Here is a 15,098-nt window from a genome sequence, read left to right on the forward strand (position 1 = left end):
AAAAATCCCATAATTCCTTGTGAGCCAATTTTTTCTTTTTTTTTTTTACGATTTTTTTTAGCCTAGACAAAAAAAAATCAATAAAAAAATCAAAATTCTGTTCACACAGGATTATTCTGTATATAAAGTAGTTTTTATGGTATGATTTTCAAAACAACTGATGTCATATTAATGAAGAAATCGTCTACCTATTTTTTTTAATAAACTAAAAAAAAAGTTTTTGCTCAAATGACTTGAAATTTTTGTATGATGAAGGTATTATATATATCTAAAACATATATGGAAATTATGTATTTTTTGTAATAAACAAAAAAAAAATACAAACAAACAAAGCAGACGGTCCCCTTAAACGGGCAGAAAAGGAAAGGGGAAAGATATACGTTAAATATGACTATCGTCCGTAGTTACCGAAATGGGTGGCTAAATTTGGCAGGCACAATATTAAATCTGCAATCTAGTTAATCTAAAAAAATATGTACTTTCAAAAATATCTGGACTAAGGAAACAGGCATTACGAAATGATACACACACACACACACCAAACCATCTTGAACTTCAAGTAAAACTGAAAAGGCTGTAGTCAAGATGGAGAATGTCACAAAAACAGTTACACTTTCCGGAAAACTGGGTCGAAAAGCAATCTAACACCCACCTGAGATAAATCTGCAAAGCAAGGCAGATTTGGCTTATGTCCATCATAGTCAAACTAGACTCCCTCAACAGACATCATAAACCCAGTGAAATAAGAGTGATTGGGAGACTGGCTATTGGGCAATTACCATAGAACCACAACCCACATAACTAGAATGGCATGCTAATACCTAATGTTAAACGGAATACATAACCCTAGAAGATTTTTGTTTGCTCGACAGATTGCCTCAGAAAAAGACCTCTACACTTAGAGCTGCTATTTATGTAGGGGGTGGGGGACACCATTTCTTCAAACCTTACTACAGTCAAGAATGAGTCTCACTTTCCTCAGTCACCTTGTGAGCCCTTTTATTTTTATCAAGCCTAAGCAAGCTAAAGTCATCACCTTCCCTATTGCATTGCCCTCCTGACTGATAATGTAGCGAGCACTTCAAAAACTCAATTCTAAAATGTATTTCTAAACAATCATACATGACAAACCCTGGAAGAAATATTAAAGTTATTGGGAGAAATACTAAAGTTACTGGTGAATTAGAGAACAATCAAAATTTCCATACCTTTGGGGCCCTTTGCGATGATATCGTTGATTATGAGGCTATCCAGAAGGACCACTTAACTTTGAAAAATTACATCTGGTACAAAAATAACAATTCACATGACAATGTACTCTAATTGTTATTTACTCACTTATGAATAAAATAATTTCATCACTGTCATTTCTGTACCTTGTTCAAAATTGAGATATTAAATGATGTTAGACAAGGGAATGTATTTGCAATCCTAGAAAGATTTATGAATTACAAGAAAACTATTACAAATTTAAAAGATCTTGGAGACTGGCAAATTCCCATTCTAACTTGTACAAGGTCAATTTAATACTTAATGTATTACACTTACTGAACTTGAAATATCATTCTGGATAGCCTTAATATTATACCAAGTGGCTATTGGAAACAAATGCCGTTTTGAATAAAATACAAAATGAAATCAAATTAAGTTGTAAGCATAGGTAGCCACCAGCAAATGTAGAAACAATGAAGCTACAAAAATTATGCAAAATGTAATTAAAATCAAGCGCAGAAATAATGGCAGAACAGCATAAATCACACGCAAGGTAAATACTGCAAAAACCAAATTTCAAGTTATAAACAATGTAAACAAAAAAAAATAAGATGAACAGCATGAACATGAATGTCTAAACACAATATATTAATATGGGTACTAATGAATAGTATATATACTACATATTGAAGCAAAATTTTCCGGCAAGAAAAGCTTGGAAAATACAGTCTCTTGGAACTGCAGAAATTACCAAATCCCAATAAATTACTAAGAATCCCTTACAAAAGAATAACAAATTTTCAGTGCCAACAAGCTTGCAAATACCCTGATATTTTCTTAGTCTTGAAGATTCAGGTATTTTAAATTTATATCATCTAGAGGATTCCAACAGCACTATGGTATAATATCCCTTACCTTTGGTTGACACCTGAAAATAAAATGAAAATTTCAAACTCATGAAAGTTACATGCAATGCAGTGCAATATAACCTTAATTGGATTACACACAAATAAATGATTATAAATATAAAATGTATATGTATATGCATATTGTATATGTATATGTATATACATATAAATACACACACACAAACACACATATATTATATATATATATATATATATATATATATATATATATATATATATATTATATATATAGATTATCTGAAGACACAGCACTTTCCCCAAATTAATATCATCTTACACTCTAATATCATTGGAGGGCTGTGTACAAAAGCAGAGGCTACAGGTATAACACTGAATTGAATAGTGAATATTTGAAGTCAAAACAAAAAGGCCTCATTACAAAAAAATATTTTGGATATTTTTTTTCAAGTGAATGCCATGCTTCATATAGCTAGGATTCCTTTGAAACTCTGGAATCTTATTAACAAGATGACAAATTCTTCAATTAATTTAAGTAACCATCAGATTATTATGGCAATCACACAGTGAGAGGGATTTTTTTTACCCCTTTTTGTCTATATGCAATGGGGGAAAAAACAATGCCTCACCTTAATTATCCCACAAGGACATTTTTTTACCCCACCCACTATTATGTAGCATTCTCTCTCATTAACCCATTTTTTGTATATATATCAATCCCATTTTTCTATATTTTGCCATTGCTTTGTTTTACATTCAAGAGAATTCTCTTGCAGGTTTTAGTGTAAATCAGTAAGGAAGGAGGAAAGAAATTAGCCATGCCTCATGTTTACAAGCCTACTCCCAAACTCTACACTGATGCAAGAAGCAGCAACTGATGCAAGCATTGCTGCTGCTATTTCAGAAGTTGAACAAGGAGCACACATTAAAACTACAGCTAAAAAATATTTCCTTGTCCCCAACAATGGTCTCACAGCCTCTCCAGAAACATGGAAGAAGTACATGGTTGAATCGTGAGTTATAAGAGAAGTTGCAATGTACCTACGGCGTATGTCAACGAGATGGGACTAGCCCCAACTAAAGTGAACTAGTTATCCATTTTCAATTAATAAACTTGAAAATGAAATTAATACATTTCAGATAATAAACCTGGGAAAGACTGGGTTGGGAGTTTTATGAAACTGCACAATTTAACTCTTTGGAAAGCGACTCTTGCAAATTGCCAGAAAGAATGTTACTTCTGATCCTTACGTTATTTATGGATTTTATGATACACTGGAAAGAGAGGTAAAATGGCTAGGAATTGAAGACAAGCCTCAATATAGTATATATGGAATTTAGATGAAAGTGGCTTTCCAGTTGATGCTTCCAGATGGAAAACAGTTCACTGCATTTGGCAAATCAGCAATACAAATTTCTTGTGGTGCTAATCGGGAAAATCAAACCATTCTAACATGTTGTTGTACTAATGGTACTGCAATGTACCCTTAGTTATTTTCAAAGGAAAAGGAACATGTGTAATGAGCAACTGGAAAGGTGATGGCTCCTTTCCTTACCCAACATGACATATGGGGGTGAGTGAATCTGGATGGATTACAACAGATATTTTCCACAAGTTTTTCAGCACTTCTGTGAGGTAACAGAGCACATCCGTCCCTTGCTCCTCTTGACTGATGTTTATCTTACCCACACATCATTGTAGACAATTTAACTTGCAATCAATGAAGTAAGACTCTTCTTAAATTACCTGCCCACTGCAAAGATGGATGTAGCTGTTTTCAATCCTCTCAAAAGCTATTATGAAAGAGTACTAATTAAACGAGTACTTACAACAGGAGCAAGGGATCCACTCCACAAAGGATATTTCTGTAATATACTTGGAAAAATTTAGCAACAAGGCCTTAGTGAAAGTAATATCAATGCGGGTTTTGCAGCAACAGGTGTGTTTCCAGTAAATCGCAGCAAATAAAAGATTTAACATCTGGACAAAGCAAAAGGAAAGCCAAAAGACAGCAATGGAGAACCTCTCATGCAACCTGCTGAAGCACAACTCGAAAATGTTGATCCAGAAAACACCTACAACCATGAGCCTGCTCCTATAGTACTCTGTTTTTTTCCATCTGTCCACCAGAGTGTGGTGTTTGCGTATGGTAACACTGCATCCCAGGCTTTACATGGTTACATTCAGCTTACATTCAACAATAATAATAACCTTATTTCGAATATTAACGGTGTAATTCACATACTGTAAATTATTAAAACACTTTTCAGTTCCAAATGTAAAACCAGATATCCTTTTATTTACCAAAAACTTACACACAGCGTAACTATTTAAAGCCCGGGACGCAGTGTTACCATGTGAAAACACCACAGGCGGATGGACAGATGGAAAAAAACAGAGTATAGTACCTCACATGGGACAGAAAGCAATCTTTTCCACCCAATACCTGCTTGCCAAACTTCCACCTTCAAATTTACAAAAGTCACCAACTAACTTGATGCTACATCCTAATACTGGAGCTGCTGTTAAATCTCTTATCCAGCAATTGCAACCTTATGCTCCTGAAGGAATGCAATAGGTGGTAACACTTGAACCTAAAGAGTTAGATTACTTTCGAAAAAGCAATGAAATCTAGAGGACGTCCAATTCTGTCAGGTCCTCCTGCAAAGAAAAGTCTAATTAGCATGTATGCCAAAATTATTACACACAGAATTTATTAAACCGGAAAAAGCTAAGCAGCAGTCTAAGAAGAAGCCTACCAAAAGAAAAATTATTGAGAACTCTGACTCAGAGCTAAATGAGCCCTATGCAGATTTCAAGTTCAGAAACAGAATTTGAGGAGTCCAAGCTTGTTGAATCAGAACTTCACGAATCTAATGCGGATAACCTATCCTTAGTATGAAGAGGTCACTGATTCATAAAAACCTAACAGCAAGGCTTCCTCATTATGCAGATATTCAGCAAGATGAGTTTTATGCAGTTTATTGGGAAAAGACCCACTACTGGGGGGAAGTGCTCGACATTTTGGAGGAGGAGGAAAATCCCCCAATTACAGTGTAAGTAAAATTCATGTCGCATAAAACTGTTTTAAGTGACAACAAACAAGTGACACTGCAATAGTCAAAGTTTGTTGGACCTATATCACCAACTCTTGATTTAGATATACGTATAAGGGAAACAGTGGTATCGATTTGAAGAAGAAAATGAGGCAGTTCAAAGATACAAGAAATGTAGAGAGTGAAAGATCAGAGATTATTTGCATTTGCTCTTTCAGATTGTAACAAGCTATGTTTTGTCATTGGTCAAAGGTCCATACTTTTTTTCTGTAATCTTATTTTTTTGTGATACATGCCTCATATCTATTTTTTTTATGCTAAGGAGTGCACTTTTCTTTTCAGAAATTTATGTGAACATTACCTTACCTTATTTCATGTTTAATAGCCTATTTCTATAATGCTTAGGTTATGGATTAGCCTTAAATGAGAACTAAACCTTTTTTACCCATCATGGCACTTTTTTTACCCCACGAGTAGGGGGAAAAAATGCATTTTTTTTATTTTTGGAAAACCTGAAGATTTATTTCTATCCTTACTTTTGCATATTGTGAGTCATTAGATACAGTTGCTATACCACAAATCCAATGTTCAAAACATAATTAAATACAATAAATATTTTAAACTTTGTGGAAAATCACTTTTTTACCCCACTTTATTATATATGGTAAGGCTACCATTGGCAGCTCCGGGGTTGATGTTGAGAAGACAATGGATCCGGGATGATTGTCTTAAAGCTGTTTACTATAGAGTTTAGGCATTTACTATGAGGAAGTATAATACAATCATCATTTCATGATCTCTTATTCAATTGAATTCAATGATTTGAATTATTATTTGATGAATTGTTTTACATTTCTTTTCTTTTAGTGACTGCAGCAAAGCTAGGTGAGAATTCCTGGGTTGAAGCTGCTTGCTACCTTCTTTTTGCTTCAAAGAAACTAATATATTCTTTGGTATTGACAGCCATTATTTCTTTTTCAAAAAGATCTCTCTCATTTTTTATCTGATGCTGGATATTCTCCACCACAGTTTACACATTTAGAAGCATTGCTACATGGTCCATGTGACTCCTGTCCACAGTTAACACAAATTTCCACCTCACCCTTTGCTTTCCTACGGCAAGATGTATTCTCACATGGCCATACATTTGGCAGTGAAAACATCGCCTAGGTCAGTGGTTCTTAACCAGGGGTCCCTAGGGGATGCGAGACTGGTTTCTACGAATAATTCAAGCAAAATATATTTTTATATAAGCATTATATTTTCTAGGCAAAGTAATGTAATTTCATTTTTATTAATATGTACTCTGGATTTTTTTCATGAAAAAAATGTAAGCTATATGAATGAAGATAAAAAAAATGTGGTTTTGTTATAAACACACATCACATCAACTTTGTATTTTTTGCATTTTTTTGTATTTCAGCAATCGCGGGGTGAGAGACCTGACAGTTGATTTGAAAGGGGTGCATAAACTGAAAAAGGTTCCCAAGGTGAAGGGATATATGGCCTAACTTTTAAATTGATACCTAGCCACTGAAAGTACCTCTGGGAGTTTCAAGGAATCAACATTAGTACTAGCAAAAGGCTGTGGACAGAGTATTCCATGTTCTTTATTCACTATTCTCTTGACCTCTGTAACATTTTGATCTTTTAACTCTTAAGCATTTCTCCTCAGATAATTTCTTTAGGGCTTTGGAGATGACACTGTTGCTCTGATGATAGGTTTTATGTTTGTATGGTGTTTTTCCATTGCATGGAACCAGTGGTTATTCAGCAATGGGACCAACAGCTTTATATGACTTCCGAACCACATCAAGAGTAAACTACTATCACCAGAAATACACATCTCTCACACCTCAATGGAATGGTCGAGAATTGAACTCGCGGCCACTGAGGTAAGGCTCACATTTAATCTTGTTACCACTGATAGTTTACATTTATTTCAATTTGCTGCTCTCAGATGGTGACTGTACCTCTATCAATAAATGCCCTTGACTAAGGAGGAAATTTTGGGTTGGGCTTTCTGCCTAAACATTAACCATTTCTCTATATACTTCAAAAATATCTGAATCTTCTATAATGCATTATGACAGACGAAAGGACAAAGTTAAAAATTTATCATATGCAGCAGGCTCAAACATACCTGGCATTACTTCAATTTTCCTAAGCTTTCTATTTCTTTCTTTGTTTATAGTTGGGTCATATCCCTAGGTCCCGTGACTGTGGAGTCCAGAACTAGGTCTCTTGGTGGTTTTGTCATCTTTAGGGCCTAAATAAAAAATCTGGCCCCCATATACCTCTGACTAGTGTGGAGAAAATTTTTGGAAGCGCTTTTTCAAAATGGTGGCTAATGCGAACAATGACATTTTGAAAATTTGTAGCTAATCACATTTTTGTTATGAAACATTCATCTAAGGGTTTTTTTGGGGTCAAGGAATTCATTTCTGCAATTAAATTTTACATTAACATTCCTTGATACATAAAAATCCAATATGGCAGCCATAAAATCTATTTTGGTAATGTTTTAGCTCTGATTACTCTAGAATATGAATATGTGCCAGTTAGTAGTAATTATAAGGTAGCTAATAAATATTTATAACTTGAACACATGATTCAACTGTGATTTTCTTATTCAAAGCATTATACTATAGGCATTATTATAGTGAACTACTGAAACAATATTTGATAACTTGCCTTATACTTTTATGATAATCTTTTATCACCATGTGTCCTCTGGGACAAACTTACTCGGTGTCTGAGTCTGATGAGCTATCTGTGGAGCTCTCACATTCTGTATCAGTGTCACTATCACTATTTGAGCTGGAAGTATCACTGGAATAATTATCACGCACTGGTAAGGGTCCACGGGTGTACCTCACCACTCTACATTTTCCATTCTCAAGTTTCCATCCCTTCCCGATGGGAGATGGATGTTCTCTTGAGCTCAAAGTTTTTAAGGCAGTAGGCGAGATAGTTCGCTCTATGCAAATGGTGGTACAGTGAATCTGAATCTTGGGGGAGGTGGAGGGTATACTACTATTTCCTTTTCTGCTTGCGCCATTTCTGGGCTCTTGCCTCAGCACAGGTCGAACCCAATAGGCATCCATATGATTTAGTAAGAAAAAAACTATTCTGTGTCGTAACGAGTCTCATAACTAAAGATGGTTGCATACCTACAGATGAAAGGAGCCCTCTGGCTTCAGGGTCCGTCTTTAGCTTCTTCATCAGCATTTTTTTTTATTTATTTTTTTTTTTTTTTTGACCATACGGACCAGGTGTGTGGTCACATCCTGTAATACAGTGGGCAGTTATTATATGTCACTCTCCTCTTCATCTGCCAAATCCTTGCAATTTACTAACCCATCCTTTCTTTTACTAACAAATCGGCTGGAACATGATGTGCACCATATGCAGCCTGCATGTATACATCGATGTCCTCACTATCAATAACTACAGGGAGATCTGGGTTGTCTCACCTAATGATAGAATATATAGTAGCTGCAGGATGCAGTCAGAACATGAGAGACAACCTTCTCCAAATAATCCAGCCAGAGATATGAACAGCCATCCCTCTTTACTGTCCCTTGGTCCTCTGCTGTAGGTGTTGCTAAGCGTCATATAAATCCCATATCAACAATACTACTAAACTCTGTTGGGATGTTCACAACTGTATTTAGGTTTAAATGCTCTATTAATAACTACCATATTAGAGAATATCTACAACAAGCCGACCTCAACCAAAGATGAAGAGCATGAAAGACGTGCTGCCAAGTTCATAGGTGCTGGTAACAAATTTCCCAAACCAAACAACACATTCCATAGCCCCTAAGAATTTAACGCCTTCCTATCAGATTCTGGAAATAAACCCAGTCTCCAGAAACCTCAATCTGAAAGGGAAGCAGACGCCACTGGCGGAGGGATACAAAATGACTGACCCCATGCGGTCACTAGCGGGGCTGATGCCTAGGCTTCCCTCACTGGTGAAGCAATACAAAATGGTTGACCTCGGCTACCCACGAAGACAAAGCCAGGAGGAGGGGGGAAGGCCAGGACAGCATGAGGGGGTAGCGAGCATCCAAGAAGTGCGTCAGCAAGCCCTCCAAGGACGGTGGACCCCGCAGCCAAAGCGTCCTCCAAAGCGGCGCCATTTTGGACGCCTCAGACTCTAAGACAATGCTGAAAAAGCCCCCTCCCTCTCAGGAATCAAATTAACTCCCGAAGATGGGGCGACATTACATAAAATCAGCTTCCCGATACTTCCAACGACGAATTGATGGAAAAAAAGGAAGGGGACTAAGGCACAACCTAGTATGGGGTGTGACAGCAGCAGGAGACTAAGCATCGGGAAGAAAAGAAAAAAACCTCCCACGAAGGAAGAGTAGAAACCCTACGATGCTCCCTCTTACTATAAAATAACTTCCACTTCTCTCTAGGCCACGCATAGCATTCCGTGCAGGGATTCGTTAGAGCGACATCTACTACAAGTGAAGTGGGGGTCTGTCGCAGCCGAAGCCAAAAAACAAGAACACAGAAAACCTGGAGTTCCAGGGCACACACTTTGATGAGGCCGAGATGGAGGAGAAGAAAGCCATAATAACATATCACACACACACACACACACACTAAAACAAGCAAAATGGGCAATGAACCAGGTAAAGGCCGAGAGAGGTCAACCACAACTCTCGTCAAGGCGGTTAATTGTTTGTTTGTATGGTGTTTTTATGTTAAGACTGATGCAGTGGCGTAGGTGTGTGGTCCTTGACCACTCTTCACCCTATCTACGCACGCGTTGCCAGATCTCACAAGATTCCTTGCTTTCATCTGCGATTTAACCAGATCCAGCAGGGCGCTAGAAATTATCCTACTGTTAAGAACGAAGGTTTGTTCGCATATGAACAAACTTTGAATTCAGCTAGTCTCAGCAAATTAACTACATAAGCTGAATTCAGAACAATTTGCTTATCGCTCTGGGAATCGGTAAGTAAATCTGACACCTTATATACTTATTACTAAATTACTTCACCGACAATATGAACCCATAGCAAATCTTTACGCAAATGCTGAAAATGCAATAGTCAAAATAATAGAAGACTTACAGAAAACAAACATCACGATATGAGATAAGACACAGTTTGGTGATGATGTAAAGGACTTAGTCTAAGATATGTTTTGAACTAGTCATTTGGAACAATATATCATGCACTTGGAGAAGATAAAGAAGGCTTTCCAAAAAATTAAAACTGATTCAAACATTAAAAACAATGAGGCAAGAAATCCAGAAGAGAGAGATAGAATTTTCCAAGGAATTTGTAGGGGTAATAGAAAAACAAAGTGAAAGGCAAGGCAGAAATAACAATCCTTCATATAGAATGAATAACAAAAACGAAGATAATTCCAGAAGAGTAGGGAATAGACCCACTTCTTTCAAGGGAAATATGCCCAAAATACTAAAAGAAAATGGAATCTGAACCAGAAAGACAGAATCATTCAAGGAATGGGTCACCCATAACATATAAGCTTGCTCAATCTTCAAACATAAATAACTCAAACCAAGGGAACTATTCAGCTCAAGAAGCGAGACCAAAGGCAGCATGTGAAAACTGCAAGTATACCAATCATTCCACTAACAAGTGCAGAAAACCTAGAATCTGTTGGTTCAATAATAAGGAAATCAATAAAGAAGTTGTAGAAATAAATAACAATTGCCCTAATCCAAATAAGTCTTCAAGCCAGTGACAATTAACCCCTTCAAAGAAGAGTAAACCCCTTCAAGATGAAGTACAGAGCTACTAAGGGAAGTGAAGGTTAATCCGCATTTTCCTATTTAAATAGCAAGGAAGTAGTATTCTCCATGAGAGAAGAAAAAATAAACAGAAAGGATCTACCTATTGTAAAGATTCCAATAAATGGAAAGACATGTACTGTACTTATAGATTTAGATAGTACCCCATAAATATAATAGATAAATCAACTTTAACCAGATATTTAAGCATTGCAGAAACACTTAATTCAGGGTCAAAATAGTTATAAAGGAATAGCAGGTAAGCAAATTAGAAGTCTAGGAAATGTGAACCTAGACAGATATTTTGTCACAAATTTGCTTCAAGTTTTTTTAGTTCTAGAAGATAGATTTTTTCCCGCACAAGTAGTGTTCTCATTTAATTTGAGGAGTTGTGGAATAAATCTAGTCATGAAGGAATGATTAGCCTGAAATAGGATAATAGGACGAGCGTATGTTTTATGCTTGACAAAGAAAAGTCTTGGCCAAATCTGATCAATTTGTTTGAGACAAGTTTATTCAAGCAAAAGAGACATATGGGAAAAGTAGATAAGTAGCCAGAACAAGAAAGAAAAAATAAACACAGATAGAAAAGAAGAATTCCCACCATTACAGAATACAGAATGAATGAAATTTGCATATAAAGATATATATTCAGATTACAAGCAATTACTGAGATATAAATAATGGTGATCACCGAGAGACTGAATACAATGAAAATACTGTAGCAATGTGGTTATGAGTTATAACAAAGCAGGGAAAATACTAAATGAAGTAGTGCTATTAGATAAAATAAGTAAATTAGATATAAATACCATAATAGTAGTATCAGAAGAAACCCCGCAGAACTTTGTTATTTTGCAGACCTAGAAGATGAAGAGATATGTTGCATTAGCACAGCTGATGATGATAAAGTATACAATTTATACTCAATAGAGCAGTAACTTTACATATAATTGCTTAAAAAAAATATTCAAGAGAAAAGAGTACATAAAGGCTAAAGATGTTCTATAACTGAATGACTAATTACCAGATTTTGTCGGGATGGATAATTCACAAGTCCACATGAATGGTGATAATTGTGCAGTTTGTCCAAACCCATTCAGATAACAAACTAACACTATGTCTTTTGCATAGGAATACCTATTAACAATCCTTTACTTACAGTAGAAGAAAAAGCATTTTTCTCTATAAAAGGCCAAAACTCAAATAAACCAAGAAATAAAACAATTTCCAGAAAATATGAACATGTTACTTCAGGTATTAGAAAAATACAGAAATGTAATAGCTGTAGAAGGAGATAAACTAGGAAGTACAAATGTTCTACGACATAAAATTTTGTAAGATGATGGGGCCCAGCCATTTTTTATTCCTCATTATAAATTACCAATAAGCCAGAGACCCATAATTGACAATTTGAAAGAGGAAATGTAGAGATGGAGTAGTAATTCCTTCTAAATCTCCATATAATTCTCCATTGTTAATTGTTCCAAGGAAAGATGGTAGTTGGAGACTTGTAATAGAATACAGGAAATTAAACTCCAACACAGTTCCAGACAGAATGTCGATGCCGGCAATTCAAGATATGTTAGCTCAATTAGGAGGGACCAAAATATTTTCATCCTTAGATCTGCTGCTTAGTGGATACTGGCAAGTACCTCTAGATGAAGAATCCAAACAATTCACTGCCTTCAGCACACATAAAAGAACCTTTATAGTTTGAAGTAATGCCATTTGGACTCGCATCAGCCCCTTTAACATTTGGTAGATTAATGATATAAATTCTAAGAGAAATAGAAAATGTTGCATAGCATACTTGGGTCATGCAATTAGTGAAGATGGGCTGCGTATGCTGGCAGGTAAAATAAAGGCAATACAGGCAGTCCCTGGCTTACGACGGGTTTGGAAATAATTTATATATATACAGTGGTACCTCGAGATACGAAATTAATCCGTTCCGAGGCGGCCTTCGTATTATGAGTTTTTCGTATCTTGGAACACATTTTACATGTAAAATGGCTAATCCGTTCCAAGCCATCCAAAAACACCCCAGTAAATTATATTTCCAGGCCTAAAACACATGTTCTAGGGTTACAACCCCGATCCGACAGAAGAAATATGACTCCAAAAAGGCAAAATACTGTGCATACTTGAGTAATAGTATTCAACTGCATGTAATGTTCAACCCCATTTTTACTGCATATATTAGGACTTTAGCATATGTCCCTTAGCAATAAGCCTAGCCTATGTTAGCGGTTGCTACTGCAGCCTAGTCTATGATTCTGACATCTAAACCAAAGAAGCAAAGCTTAAAGAAATATGCCAATAAAATGTATAAATAATCAGTATGTACTCATTTCAATAATTATTATTAATCATTAACTATAATACACAAACAAACAAAAAACAAACCTTCCAATCGATTGTTTACATTCAGCTCTTACCCGTCTTACGAGTATCTAATGGGCGCCAAGCAATCATTTTTCCTAGCACACAATAAGCCATAATTGTCATTAGTATCTCTCTTCAACTAATGAAACTACCAAACAGTATAATAACCATTCATTTATATTCTTTATTCTATCTTTACCTAATGGAGATACCGAGTTGCTGACAGCTATAATGAAACATACGTATAAGTAACGTAATAATAAAACAGAAAAAGAATTCTAAAAAATACATATTTGTTGGCAGTCTGATTTATTTTATATTTTATGATATCTAATTCACAATTTTTTTTTTATCAAATGTATTGCATGTACTCATTTCAAATAATATTATTAAGTAACCATTAACTATAATAAACAAACAAACAAAAAAAGCTTCCAAACGTCTGTTTACATCCAGCACTTACGAGTATCCAACGATAGACAAGCAATCACTTTACACAGTAAGCCATAAATTTTCATTCTCTCTCTTCAACTACTGAAACTACCAAAATGATATTGTTATAATACAATAAAGTTTCATACATACTTACCTGGCAGATATATACATAGCTAAGACTCCGTCGTCCCCGACAGAAATTCAAATTTCGCGGCACACGCTGCAGGTAGGTCAGGTGATCTACCGTCCTGCCCTGGGTGGCAGGATTAGGAACCATTCCCGTTTTCTATGCATATTTTCTCTCTTCCACCTGTCTCCTGCGGGGAGGCTGGGTGGGCCATTAATCGTATATATCCGCCAGGTAAGTATGTAGGAAACTTTATTGTATTATAACAATATCATTTTCATACAATCAACTTACCTGTCAGATATATACATAGCTGATTGACACCCTTTGGTGGAGGGTAAGAGACAGCTAACATGGAATAGACAGGTAAACAACATATGTTGTAGGTATAAATAAACCTTGGTTCCTATCTGATAGGTGGTAGACTTCGTGGCTGTTGCCCGGTAGTCTGCATCACCTCAAGACTTTAGCGAGATATGTGATCTATGGCTAAGAGTTCTTGTGGGTCTGCCGATGGGGTATGAACCGCTTACTCGGCAGAGCCTGAAAGGACTTTGTCAATGGGTACTGGACCACTTCTATGACAATACACCTTATGAAGGAGCGCAACACCGATCCCGATCACCTGATCCTAACACGAGGGTTCGCGCTCAAATTGAAAAGAGTTATCCCCACACTCCTTTCAAAAACCCCAATAATTTCACGGTTCGCGCTCAAATTGAAAAGAGTTATCCCCACACTCCTTTCAAAAACCCCAATAATTTCACTAAGTTAAATAACTTTAACTCAAAGTTAAGGATCAGTGTCGGCTCCTTATCCCAGTCGTATCCGCAGAAACGTATAAACCAAAAGAGAAGGATCTCTCGTAGGTTAACTTGACATCCTTTGTGTAATGAGAAGTCAACACAGTTGCCTCTACCGTACAACACAGCTAATATGTCTTATATGACATATTGTTATGTAAAGAACAAGAATTTGCAAAAACGCGCACTTCCTGCGCTTTTAATTCTCAGCTGTTTGAAGGAATCAAGTCACTTATGAAGTGCTTAGGAGATCTCCCATGTTTCAAAGAAGACCAGGGCTTTCTTGAAATGGATCTCTCCCGTCTGAAGCCTGAAGCCTGGCAGGAACCTCGCACCTGGCTGGTGCTTCGCTCTTGGTTGGAGCCTAGCGCTTGTCTGGTACCTTTCGCTTGACTCGCGCCTGGCTG

General features: G+C 36.3%; 1 long non-coding RNA gene across 1 annotated transcript in view; it reads right to left on the minus strand.

The window, feature by feature from the left end:
* Nucleotides 1–2,028: 2,028 nt before the first annotated feature.
* The window catches only part of LOC135195480 (uncharacterized), a 39,801-nt gene continuing 26,731 nt past the window's right edge, over nucleotides 2,029–15,098 (minus strand). Inside the window, exons 2-3 of the long non-coding RNA XR_010310151.1 lie at nucleotides 11,751–11,801; nucleotides 2,029–2,140 (exon numbers count right to left, since the gene is read on the minus strand). This is a non-coding gene — a long non-coding RNA (uncharacterized LOC135195480). The remainder of the gene's footprint in view (nucleotides 2,141–11,750; nucleotides 11,802–15,098) is intronic.

The sequence above is a fragment of the Macrobrachium nipponense genome, chromosome 16, assembly GCF_015104395.2.
Source record: "Macrobrachium nipponense isolate FS-2020 chromosome 16, ASM1510439v2, whole genome shotgun sequence".
Classification (NCBI taxonomy): Eukaryota; Metazoa; Arthropoda; class Malacostraca; order Decapoda; family Palaemonidae; genus Macrobrachium; species Macrobrachium nipponense.